The sequence below is a fragment of the Dermacentor variabilis genome, chromosome 8, assembly GCF_050947875.1.
Source record: "Dermacentor variabilis isolate Ectoservices chromosome 8, ASM5094787v1, whole genome shotgun sequence".
In the NCBI taxonomy this organism is placed as follows: Eukaryota; Metazoa; Arthropoda; class Arachnida; order Ixodida; family Ixodidae; genus Dermacentor; species Dermacentor variabilis.
Window position 1 is genome coordinate 67325802 of NC_134575.1, and position 13782 is coordinate 67339583.

Consider the following 13782-nt stretch of genomic DNA (forward strand, 5'->3'; position numbering starts at 1 on the left):
GTGGGCATGCCCGTCTTGGAAGAAAAGAATAGTCGCAATCAAAGTAAAGGAAAATGTAATGTTTAAAGAGGCTTGTAGGAGTGTGGCTTGTAGGTGCGTGAACAGCTTTGCCGAAGTGGTGCGTCAGGGGGCAGTGCCTCAACGGCTCCCGGCGGCTGTCTGGCCCACATGCAATGAGCCGGTGGTGATGTCATCTGCCACCTTGGCGGCTGCAGCTAGCGCTGCTCCGCCACCCCAGAGGGAGGGGTCATCTGGCTGGTGACCTCTAAGGTATCTTCCAAAGTGTCGAGGCCTTCAGGTCAAGCACAGCACTCAAAAGATGCTGTGCTCATTCATAACCTTGATGATATTAGAGAACTCCTACATAAACATAATCCAAAATTCCTGTGTGTTGAAGAGACATCTGAAACCTACAAACAAAAATTTTCTTCAAAATTAGACGATCTTCCGAAAAGACCGTGACAAGGCTAATGCCTCCGGCGGTGTAGCAATAGTAGTTGACAAGTCTTTAGCTTGTCGACACGTCGTCCTTGGGACGCCCCTTCAGGCAGTGTCAGTTCGGCCCATTCTTTTTAATAAGTTGGTCACTCTATGTACCATTTATATACCCCCGAACCACAATCTCGAAAAAAGGCTTTGATAACCTCATTGATCAGCTTCCCAAGCCTTACATACTTGTGGAAGATCTTAATGCGCATCGCATGAAGTGGGGAGACTCGTGACGCGAGAGGTAGACTCTTTGAAAAGTTCCGTTTAAACTCTGGTGTGTGCCTCTTCAATAAGAAAGAACCAACATATTATAATCCACACCATAATTCATACTTTTCAATAGACCTGTCGATCGGCTCCCCTTTTATCTTCCCTGATTTAGAGTGGCATGTAATAAAAATCCATTTGGAAGTAATCACTTCCCAGCAACACTGAACTTAATAACCCAGCATGGTTCCCCTCCAGATGTCCGAATCTGGAAACTGGCCTCAGCGGACTGGGAAGCTTTTTAAGGAATCCACATACTTGTCACGTGATTTTATAAATAATTTTACTGTAGCTTATGCTGCATCATTCTTTACTGTTTTTATTATTGATGCTGCTGAAAAGTTCATTCCTCAAACAAGTGGCACTTCATTCAAAAGGCAGGTCCCCTGGTGGAATGGCGATTGTACACACAGGCACGAAGGAGACAAAATAAAGCTTTGGGCAAACTACGTAAACATCCTACAACCGAAAATGTAATAGAATTTACACAGGTTAAATCCCAGTGAAGGAGAATGCGATGACAAGCAAAAAGGGCAAGCTGGCAGAGGTTTATTTCAGCTATAAATTCATATACTCAAGAGGCTAAAGTATGGGACGAGCTTAGAAGGCTAAGGGGACAAGAAATTCATCCTTTGCCCCTGGTAAACGATGAACGGAACAGCTTGGAAGATCAAGCTGACGCTGTTGGGGGAACATTTTGAGCGAGTTTCCAGTTCTAATCATTATTCTGAGGGATTCCTAAAGCACAAACAGAGTGCGAGGCCATTGACCGCAAACTCAAAGTGAAACCTATAAACTGCCTTTTGACATTGCTGAGTTGACAGCCTCCTTGGCTACATGTCAGAAAACTGCACCTAAGCCTGACAGGATCATGTATGACATGCTTAAACATCTCCACAGTGATACTCAAATGACGCTACTTGCAATTTTCAATGCTATATGGGCTGCCAGTTATCTTCCTACTGCATGGAAAGAATCCCTCTTTCCGATTCTGAAACGAGGCAAAGACCCCACATTAGTAACAAGTTACCGCCCAATCGCATTCATAAGCTGCATTTGCGAACTTTTTGAAAAAAATGATAAACCTTCGCCTTTTACACTATCTTGAGTCAAACTTCCCTATCCATATCATTGCGGTTTTAGAGAAGGACGGCCTACGACCTACCATTTCGTGTGCATTGAAGCAAACATTCGCGACATCTCTGTACATAAACAATCCTTATCCGTGTTTCTTGGTATGGAAAAGGCATACGATACAACTTGACGCAATGAAATCCTACGCAGCCTGTCTGCACTGGGCATCCACGGCAATATGTTAAAGATTATACAAACCTACCTACACAACTGTACATTCCAGGTGAAAATAGGTAATGCACTGTCGCGTCAATTTATACAGAAAACCGGTGTACCCCAGGGAGGCGTACTCAGCTGCGCACTCATTATCGTTAAGATGAACACACTCCGTGCCTCATTACCAGCAGCTATTTTTTATTCCGTCTGCGTGCATGACATACAAATAGGCTTCAAGTCTTGTAATCTCGCATTGTGCGAGAGACAGGTACAGCAGGGCATAAACAAGGTGTCCAAATGGGCAGAGAAAGACGGATTTACAATCGACCCCTACAAAAGCACTTGTATCCTGTTTACAAGAAAGAGAGGCCTGGTTCTATATCCTTGTGTAGAACTGTGCAGACAACAAATACCTGTCAACAAAGAGCATAAATTTCTAGGTATTATAGTTTACTCCAGGCTTACTTTCATTCCGCACATTAAATATCTTAAAGCACAATGTCTAAAAACAATGAACTTACTGAAAATTCTATCCCACACAAAATGGGGTAGCAACAGGAAGTGTTTGATGAATCTTTATAAGAGCCTAATTAGATCACGATTGGACTATTTGCCGTCATATATAAAACTCTGCAACCCCGAGTGCACTAAAGGTGCTAGATCCTGTCCACCGATTATGTATCCACTCAGCCACTGGCACTTTCAGGGAAAGCCCTATTGAAAGCTTACATGTAGAATCAAATGAATGGTCACTCCATCAGCAGAGAACATACATCAGCCTCACATATTTTCTCAAAGTACACTCTAATCATGAACATCCATATTTTAATACCATTGATATGACGTGTGCTTCACTTTTCCGTAATTGTCCCTCTGTAAGACAGCCTTTCTCATCGCGTGTGAGGGAGCTTAGCGATGAAATGCGTGTTCCACTCCTCAAGCATCGCTTAATGCATCCAACCAAGCTGTTAACTCCTTGAGAGTGGCAGGTGGTAGAATGTGACATATCATCTGTAGAAGTTACAAAGCACGCTCCAGAGGTCAAACGTGGAATGCATTTCCAAGAACTCTAGTACAAGCACTCCTGCAGAGAGTTCTACACACGCGCTTCGAAGTTGAATGCCGGGATATCCTATGCAGCCGTCAGTCCACCCTTCTCGGAATCCGATGTACTGCATCCATAAACAAGCATGTTTACGGCCGAGGCCTATGCACTATTGTCGACTGTGAAGCACATAAGGGAATCAAAACTCCAAAACGCAGTTATATATACAGACTCTATCTACAGTTTGGCAGTGGCAGTGCGAGCGACGGACACATGCTTCCTCGGCTTACACGATTCTGCACTCCTTTCAGGACACATCGGCTGTCGCGAAGTTGATCCAACAACCATGCGCTGCTTTTATCATCTACGATAACTGGCCATGCCCCCGCTCTCGGCAGTTTGGCAGTGGCAGTGCCGAGCGACGGACACACGCATCCACGGCTTACACAATTCTGCACTTTTTCCAGGTCTGCTCCTGCTTTGGCCATCTGGCTGTCATCCAGCTTTGGTCCTGCAATTTATTGCCGTCTATGCAGGCTGAACAACTTGGTTAAAGCAGTTATCTTTCTTTGGCACCCAGGACACATCGGCCGTCGCAAAGTTGATTCAACAACCATGCGCTGCTTCTATCATCTACGATAACCGGCCACGTCCCCGCTCTCGGCAGTTTGACAGTGGCAGTCAAAGACACCCTTCCACGGCTTACACGATTCTGCACTTTTTTCAGGTTGGTGCACTTTTTCCTGTTAATTTTGCCCCTGAGTCTATTCTAGCGCCACTGCTGCTGCCAAGCCTGTCGCAACGTAGCTGTTATACATAACTGTTTTTTATGATGGATACGGAGGAAAAAGTTTGCATCACTTGCAACAGAACAACTGATATTCCTGAAAGCTTGGTCATATGCAAAGTATGTCAGTACCCACATCATGTACAAGGCTGCTCCGGAGTTCCTGAGTCGGGTAAACCATTGAGTGCTCATTCTCGTAAAGCGTTCCTCTGCCCAACATGCAAAACAGGGACTTCTCGTAGCGGAAAAATCTTCCCCGCAGCCCAGGCTCCTGCTTTTGACATGGCATCTGCTTTTCTGGAGCTGAAATAAAAAACTACAGTCTAATGCCGTTGAAGGATAAGGTCAATAACATTGAACAGTCCGTCCAGACAATGTCTGACCATTTCGATGAAATCATGAAGCGTCTTGATAATCACGAAAAAGAATTCGCGCACCACGAAAAAGAGTGGCATGGGTCGAAAATATGTGATGCGAAGAACAACTCTCTCAGCTTAACGCTGATTTGGACGAGTTGGCATATCGAAGCAGGAAAAAGAACATAGAAATTCATGGTGTTGCTAAAACTGAGCATGAGAACCTCCTAGCAAAAGTGAACAAAGTGGCTCAACAAATCAGTGTTGCAGAGATTAGTGAGAGTGACATTGAGGCCTGCCACCGGCTTCCTGCAAAAGCGAACAAGAACAATATTATTGTGCAGCTTCAATGACAAGCACAAGGAGACCAATGGCTTCAAAATAGAAAGTCTGGCGGGGAATGGAAAAAACACCTACCTATGTGAGAACCTTACCCGAAGAACTAAATCGTTACTTCTGCAAACAAAAGATTGGGCCAAGAAAAATAATTTTTGGTTTGTTTGGTGTTCAAACGGCAAGGTGCTTGTTCGCTAAAAGGAAGGTGACTCTGCTCATATCATTCGAGATGAGAGTGACCTTGTGGATGTAACATCGTAAACAGGTTTAATTCATGTCTGTTGCACATAATGCACCTACAGCATGATGACACCAAATGCACATCCTATCCCGTACGAAATCAGTAACAGTGTTAGCTTTGAATTGAAAAGTCCGTCAGCACTTAAATGCTTTCACCTTAACTCTAGGTCAGTTAGGAATAAGCTAGATGAATTTTCTATCTTGTTAGACAGCTTCAGTTTCCCTTTTGATGTTATTATGATCTCTGAGACTTGGCTGACTGACAGTGACACCTTTGAATTGCCATTATTTTCAACTTTTTCCTTAAATCCTAAAACCTCCTGTTGAGGCGGCGTATGCATACTTGTTACTTGACCATATTAAGTGTGAAATTTTGAATGAATTGAGTTACCTGAAGGATGATGTTGAAATCCTTTCAGTTATATCAGGAAACATTGTAATGTCCGTGGTCTACAGGCCGCCGTCTGGTAACATGGACTCATTTCTTGAAACCATGGAATCTTATTTAAGCTTTGCAATGAGCAACAAGTACGATGTAATCATTGGTGGCGACTTCAACATAGATATGTTATGCACAACAGTGAACAGCGTGAATTTTGATGTGTTACTTAGATGTTACTGTGACACAAATATGATAACCACAGCAACCCGCATAACCCTTACTTCCCAAACATGCATGGATCTATTTTTAACAAATATTAATTCTCCACTCATTCACTCAGGAGTTACATGCTGTGACATAAGCGATCATATGGGCATATATTTATTTTGCCAGAAGGAGGTCCCAAAACGTTACCTTCGTGTAAAAGCTATGTATCAATGTGTAACGGAAAGTTCCCTCGAAAGCTTTCGCACGTATCTTCTAGGTGTAGGCTTTTCTGACATATATAGTGAAGCTAGTGTGGACAGCGCTTATGACTCATTCCTCAACGCCTTCACTCATGTCTATAACAAGCACTTCGTTCCAAAATTAAAGAGGTTACCTAAAACAACAAGAAAACTGTGGATATCATGTGAACTCTACACGCGTATTAAAGAAAAGCAAAAATTATATCAACTATTTATTGATACAAAAGATACTCTTGTTTTTGAGTGCTTTAAGAAATGCAGAAATAAATTAAATTCTGACATACGACAGGCAAAGCTGAGACATTATGAAAACTACCTTGCAGCTGCATCAAATTGTCCTGATAAGATATGGCGCAAAATCCGGTCACTCGGCTCTGGCGTCTCGCAGGTTACAACTCCAGATAAAATTTACAAGCGATGGCATAGAATACTCAGGTAATTGTCTCGCAGAAGAAGTTAATTTTTTGCGGCCGCACCGAACTCCTCAGCAGACACAACTCACCTAACTATTGATATATGTCCCTCATCTTTGTTTCTGAAACCTGCTTCTACGAGTGAAATTTTGTCCACCTTCAGAGACCGAAAGAACAGTACCTCGTGTGATGCGGAAAATATACAGATATGTCCAGTTAAGCACATCATTGACATCATTACTGTGCCATTGGAGCAGATATACAACTTATGCTTAGAAATCGCTACTTTTCCCCCAAGAATGGAGATTGCTAGAGTAGCAGTCATACATAAAAAAGGTAGCAAAAATGACTTTGCGAACTATAGACCAATCAGTATTCTGCCCGTCTTCTCAAAAGTGTTCGAGAAGCTCATTATTAAGCGAGTTGAAAGCTTTTTAAGTAAACACAGTGTGCTTTCTGACTGCCAGTATGGCTTCAGAAAAAAAATGATCGACGGAACTTGCTCTTCTACACCCGAAAGATTATATACTAAGGAACTTTGAACAAAGGAACCTCGTTTTGGGAATTTTCTTAGATTATAGCAAAGTCGTTAATTGCATAAATCATAGCATCTTGTTCCAGAAGCTTGAATGTTATGGAATTGGAGGCGCAGCATTACTCTTAATTAAATCTTACTTATCGCATAGAAAACAGTATGTCCAGATAAACTAATATAAGTCAACTTTACGATCAGTTTCGTGCGGGGTACCCCAAGGGAGTATCTTGGGACCATTGCTTTTTAACCTGTACATTAATGATATCATCAGTGTGGATACTAATGTTCGTTTCATAATCTACGCCGATGATACTAGTTTGTTTTTATCTGACGATAGCAGTAGTAAGTTAAGGACAAATGCAAATGTGCTCCTGGAAAAAAATACATATACGGTCCGATAAAAATCTTTTGTCTGTTAATGCTGTAAAATCTAAGGCAGTACTTTTTCGTCTCCAAAATAAAAAGATGCGATGATTTCGGTGAGTTATTTTATAACAGAGACCAGATTGAGTTAGTAAGGTCATTCAAATCACTTGGTGTAACATTCACCGAAAACATGCTCTAGGATGACCACATAGACTATGTATCATTAAAGGCATCTAGAGCCATAAGATTTACAACGCGTTTCAAATATCACCTCCCACAAAAAGTAAAACTCTCTTTATATCATGCATTATTTCGCTCACATCTAAACTACTGCTCATTAGTATGGGGTACTGCTACACAAACCTGTCTGAAAAAAACTAGGAACTCTCGAAAAACGGGCCCTCAGATTAGTTCACAACCTGCCAAATAGACACTCAAGAAAAAGCTTATTTTTCAAGCACGAGATTATTAACGTTTCCAGCCTCTATGCTTATAGACTACTATGCACCTACAGAGTAGAACAAAGATGCATAAGTAATATATCTAACTTAGCCCCGACTGAATTATTTCATTGCATACATCCACACCATTATAAACCACACTGGGTATTACCAAAAGTAAGAACAAACTATGGGCGCCAAATGGTAGCATTTCAACTTCCATTCTTAACAAATTAATTGATGAAAATATAGACTTGGGAAGCATTAGCTGCTCGAACCTTCGCAACTACTTTCTCCTTAATGCGTCCCTTTGATTGTCCAATATTTAGGCATCTGTGAACATTTCAGTGTGTAATTGTTTTATAAGCGTATTTTTGGTTGCTGTTATTGTTATTTCGCTGTTTCATAAGCGTTTTTGTTTTCAGTTGCTGTATTTGTCTTTCTTTTAAATCCGTTAATTTTTTTTTCACATGCTGGTGATTGTGTATTTTGCATAAATGGTTTTGTACTAATGCTTTGTTTGACTTTGTATTTGCTGTCGTGACAGACGTGCCGTCGCATGCCACTACTCACTTGCTGTATGGGGGGCGGGAACTTAGTCAAGCGTCAATCACTTTTATTCCCTTCCCCTCCATCAATGTAATGGTGATCGAAATAAATCGTTATTATTATTATTATTATTATACTATACAAGGCCTTGACATCACTCTGTAAGCACAAAAATCCAGTACTTAATGAACTCTATTCCATCCTGTGTAAAGCATATATATCTAACCAGCATGTCATTATATGCTGGGTGCCTGGCTGTAGGGGCATCAAGGTATAATGTTCTGGCAGACGAGACAACCACGTCAATTGCTATGCATGCTATTAAACCTACTGCTGCTGTCCCTGTCACAGATCTGAGGCCTTTCTTACAAAGGAAACTGTGAAACCACTGGCAATGCTTGTGGGATGCGGAAACAATAAGCTGCATGTGATAAAGCCACAGTTAGGGTTCTGGCCCTCCGCAACCAAGTCCCGCCAAAGAGATGTCCTATTCTGTCGTCTCAGAATAGGACACACATTTGGTACCCATAATTTTCTACTTCCTGGAAATGAACATCCAAGCTGTGGTACATGAGGGGAAAGGCTGACTGTCCTCCATGTCCTGGAGTGTCGGGAGGCCGAATCTGAGAGAGAGACATTTTCCCCTAGTATACCGGCAGCACATTCCTTTTCATCCTGTAATGTTTCTCAATCCAGAACCGTTTTTTGATACAAACACTGTCCTAGGTTTCCTGAATGATATGGCCTTAACCATACATTAGCCTCATACATTCGTAGCGCTTCCTCTCTTCAGAGGATGCCGCTGCGATAGTAGTATTGTGTAGCACATGCCTTCAGGCCCTTGGGTTTCAAGGGCTCTGGGAGGCAGTAGTGCTGTAGTCAATTTTCGCATCTGACACGTTTTGTATATCCTCTCATTCTTTTTTTGCAATGCATTTTAAGGCTCATAATACACGTCATTAGTCTCCGCCATAAACTTATCACATGTGGATTTTACGCACTTTACAGCGACTATTTTTAGGCGACTTTACAGCCACGTCACATGAACTTCATAGAACTTGTAATTCCACTATGAAATCACTAACACTGGCATGGTGCTCTTTGGCCATACCTGGCCTCTGCGCCACTAAACACACATTCAAATGCTTGATGAGCATGCTTTTAGCATTCTAGGAAGCCGATTTAAGCGGCGGATTCGCTCTGCTTCAGCTGTTTTTACATTTTTACCAGCTCCACAGTGGAAAGTAATGAAAAATGCGTGTACACTGAAAAAGACACTAAACAGGAAAATCATTTGAGCTGTTGGTAATTTACCTTTCTACAATACCAAAAATGCCTCTTTCCGTGAGAAAATGCCTAGTGAGCCAGGAAAGACGCAAGTATGACTACGCGTCTGGTCAGAATGAGTGGACGGACGGCACGGAAAAGGCAAACTCAGTGTCAAGCAATTAACTGCTGTCGCAAATGCAGATCTAATACAGTTGTTGTAATCTATGCAAAGTGAAGCGGTTAAAACCTTATGAAAATAACAGTGACACATATAATTGTGTTTACTTTCATTGTAAGCAGTATGCAACCTCGTGCACTATTTGATGTTTATCCACTGCACAGGTCAAACCCTTAATATGCAATTTTTTATGTCTGTGCACAAACAACACTGCTCACAAGCTAGGACGGAATGAAATCACTAAATCAGGCAGAGGCCTGATTTAGTGATTTCGAAGACATCCGCATAGATGTGTCACGAGGATGGAGGTGATGTGGGACGCTTGCTGAGGGAACATGGCGATGGCAGCTAGCTGTATGCAGAGAAGTACTGCACCCACACAGGAGCCGACTATTCCGTCATAAGTGGACCCATCGCCGCCTACTTGAAGGTTAATCAAATTCGAACCGCTGGAGGACACCTAATAACGCCGACTGGAATCTGCACCGCAAGAATTACAGTTCAAGACCGGACCTACCCTGTCACCTTCGTTGTACGCCAACAGTATTCACGAGACGTCATTCTCTGCATGGACTTCCTGAACCAACACGGCGCAATCATCGACCTGAAGTCGAAGGCGATAACGCTGTCGGAAGATCAAGCGATACCGCTGGAGAGCTGTCGTAGTCACCACGCTTTGATTGTGCTCGAAGATCAAGTCAGCATCGTGCCCCGCTCCAGCATTGTCATTTCCGTCGGCACGAAAACACCTGCAGACGTAGAAGGCGTCATCGAGGGTGACCAGCGTCTACTACTCAAACGTGAAATTTGCATCGCAAGAGGGATCGCTCGACTCCACGGAGGGAAAGCGGAAGTTATGCTAACCAACTTCAGCCAAGAGTTCAAGCACATCAACAAGGGCACAACAATCGCGTACACCGATGAAATTGTGGAAACCAGCAATTCCTTTGCCCCCTCGGCTTCTGCCGCATCTACCCCGACGACCGTAGTTCCCGAACCAGACTTCGACATAAATCCAAGTCTCCCCATGATTAAGCAGCAACAGCTCAGAAGTTTGCTTCAACGATACAAAGACTGCTTTTCGATGTCATCGAGGATTCGACAAACACCAGTCGCAAAGCATCGCATAATAACCGAAGAGTGCGCTCGACCACTCCGCCAGAGCCCTTACCGAGTTTCGACGCGAGAACGTGAAGCTATAAGAGAAGTCGACGAAATGCTACGCGACGACATCATCCAGCCGTCTAGAAGCCTGTGGGCATCACCTGTTGTCTTAGTGAAGAAAAAGGACGGAAGCCTACGTTTTTGCGTCGATTATCGTCAACTGAATAAGATCACTAAGAATAATTAAGGAATTCGTATACACCTTCCCACAGATAGAGGACACATTAGATCGGCTCTGCAACGCTAAATATTTCTCATCGATGTATCTTAAGTCGGACTGCTGGCACATAGAAGTCGACGAGAGAGATCGCGAAAAGACCGCCTTCATCGCGCCAGACGACTTCTACGAGTTCAAGGTCATGCCATTCGGACTGTGCTCGGTGCCTGCAACGTTCCAGCGCGTCATGGACACGGTGTTAGCAGGGTTGAAGTGGCAGACCTGTCTTGTTTACTTGGATGACGTCGTCGTCTTCGCCGGAAATTTCGACGATCACCTTAGTCGGCTTGCAACAGTACTAGAGGCCATCAAGTCATCAGGGCTCACTCTGAAGGCGGGAAAGTGCCGCTTCACTTACGATGAGCTTCTCTTCCTGGGCCACGTCATCAGCAAATCTGGAATCCGCCCCGACCCACAGAAGACAGCCGCCACCGCAAAGTTCCAGCAGCCCATCGACAAGAAGGCAGTGCGCAGATTCCTTGGCATGTGTGCCTACTACAGGCGCTTTGTCAAGGACTAAATTTTCACGCATCGCCGAGCCGTTGACACGTCTAACTAAATGTGATGTTGAGTTCAAGTGGGAAACGCCGCAGGCCCACGCATTTGAATAACTCAAACGATGCATGCAGTCGCCACCGGTACTTGCGCACTTCGACGAGTACGCCGATACAGAAATCCATACTGACGCCAGTAGCCAAGGCCTCGATGCCGTTCTAGTCCAGAGGAAAAACGGACTTGAACGAGTGATAGCATATGCTAGTGGGTCGCTGTCAAAAGCGGAAGGCAATTATTCTACGACTGATAAGGAATGACTCGCCATCGTTTGGGCTACAGCAAAATTTCGCCCTTATCTATATGGCAGGCCATTCAAAGTCGTCAGCGACCATCACGCGTTGTGTTGGCTAGCGAATTTAAAGGATCCTTCAGGAAGATTGGCGCGGTGGAGCCTCAGACTACAAGAATACGACATCACTGTAACCTACAAGTCCCGACGAAAACACTCTGATGCCGATTGCCTATCACGCGCCTCCATTGACTCGCCGCCGCAAGATGACGAGGCTGACGACGCCTTCCATAGCATAATAAGCGGGGAAGACTTCGCTGAACAGCAACGAGGAGACCCGGAGCTAAAAGGCCTCGTCGAGTATTTGGAAGGGCACACCGACACTACAACCTCCGACGACGCTTCGTCGAGTACCAGCCTGGCGACCGTGTTTGGGTTTGAACCCCAATACGCCGACGAGCACTCAGTGAGAAACTATTGCGACGCTATTTCGGACGCTACAAGGTCATCCGACGTGTTGGCGAACTGGACTATGAGGTCGTGCCAGACGGCATTTCGCATTCACAGCGGCGCCGCGCACGATCCGAAGTGGTCCACGTGGTGCGTCTTAAGCCCTTTTACGCACGCTGACGAACTTCCTTAGTTTGTTGTTTCTTTGCTACGGGTGTTTTGTTTATTACTTTCGCTTGTTTGCAGCATCGGGTCGATGCTTGTTAAGAGGGGGGTATTGACACGTGTACTTGTTTATCTTTATCGGGTGGCCACGTCCACCACGTTTCACCGCCTAACAAATGTTATCGCACAGCGCAGGACGCGCCTGCATGTATCGGAAGTTTCTGGAATGCTGTCGATGGTTCCATCCGCTGCCTGTGACCGAACCATGTGTAATCTAGCTGATTGCATATATGCGCGACGGGAATAATGTAGAACTTTGTGGAAGGCACGCGGGTCCCAGCGATTACTCTGGAACATTCGGCGACTGATGTATAAAAGCCGACGCGCTTGACCCAATCAGATTTCGACGACCGCGGATCGTGTTCGCCGCTATTGCTCTCGTTTAAGTGTAACTTGCTTTTGTGGGCACAAGTTCGCCCAAGAAAACGCTAGTTTGACCATTCACCGTTTTGCTTTCTTCACCGTCTCTACGTGGGAACGTGGGAGAGGATGCTATCCAGCGACATCCTGAAAGTCCAACAAGGACTAGTAAGGCGTGCACGCAGGGCAGCTACCCTCAGCGGAGCCCTCGACTAGGGGAACCGACCCTGGAGAGAAGATGGAAGACTCCATCTGAAGCCGCAAAAATCACTGCAAAATAGAGCAAATAAACGTTTTTCATCATCATCATCTACCACGTGATAATATGCGCCATTCCATTGACAATTCGGTGTGCTTTAGAGATACGTGCGAGCTGATATTATTTGTTTAGGTTGATGCAGAAATTATTCTTTAACGTTGAACAGAGGTGTGCTTACTTGCACTGCTTCGTCAGTCAGCATAGAAAGGTTATAAGCCCTTTCGTCGGTGCTAGTAGCATTGGACACATGCATGACGTTCGTGTATACACCCACAAGTATATCTGCCAATATATATGTACTGACTGACCTATGCCGACAGCAGCTATGCCAAACGTAGGAAAGGAGGCAGAGAAAGCTTCAATATACTAAAATCTTCAGCATCAAGTTTGTGACTGCAAGCTCGATTTTCTCACATTTTTTGATTACAACACTCTACAGAAGTGCTGTTTCTTCAATTTCTGTTGTCTATAGTGTTATATTTCACCACGAGGTAAAAGGTCTGAAGATTGTGAAGAAAAAAATAAATGAAGAATTTTGAGCAACATGATCATTTCAATTTCTTTTTTTTAGTAGTAGTGGTAGTAGTATCTTTATTTATCTCTTGCACGTACCTATATGTAAGAAATGGGACATAAGCAAAATGCGCTTTATCTGCCTGAAGGAGGCTTCGGCACCTGTCCTTTGCTACAGGTACACGTCTTACACAAAAACACTTGACGCATCATAGGACAACATGAGCGACAACAAAGTGGTATTTTGCAGTTGCAAAAGCAGCTAACGACAGACACTTCTTATACAGTAGTAACGATGGAGCAAACAATAATATTATGTGACGGTGAAGAAAATAAGTGACGACGAAGCTGATTTTATTAGCTGTGCAAACAACCACCCGATTGTTTGACCCACCCCCATT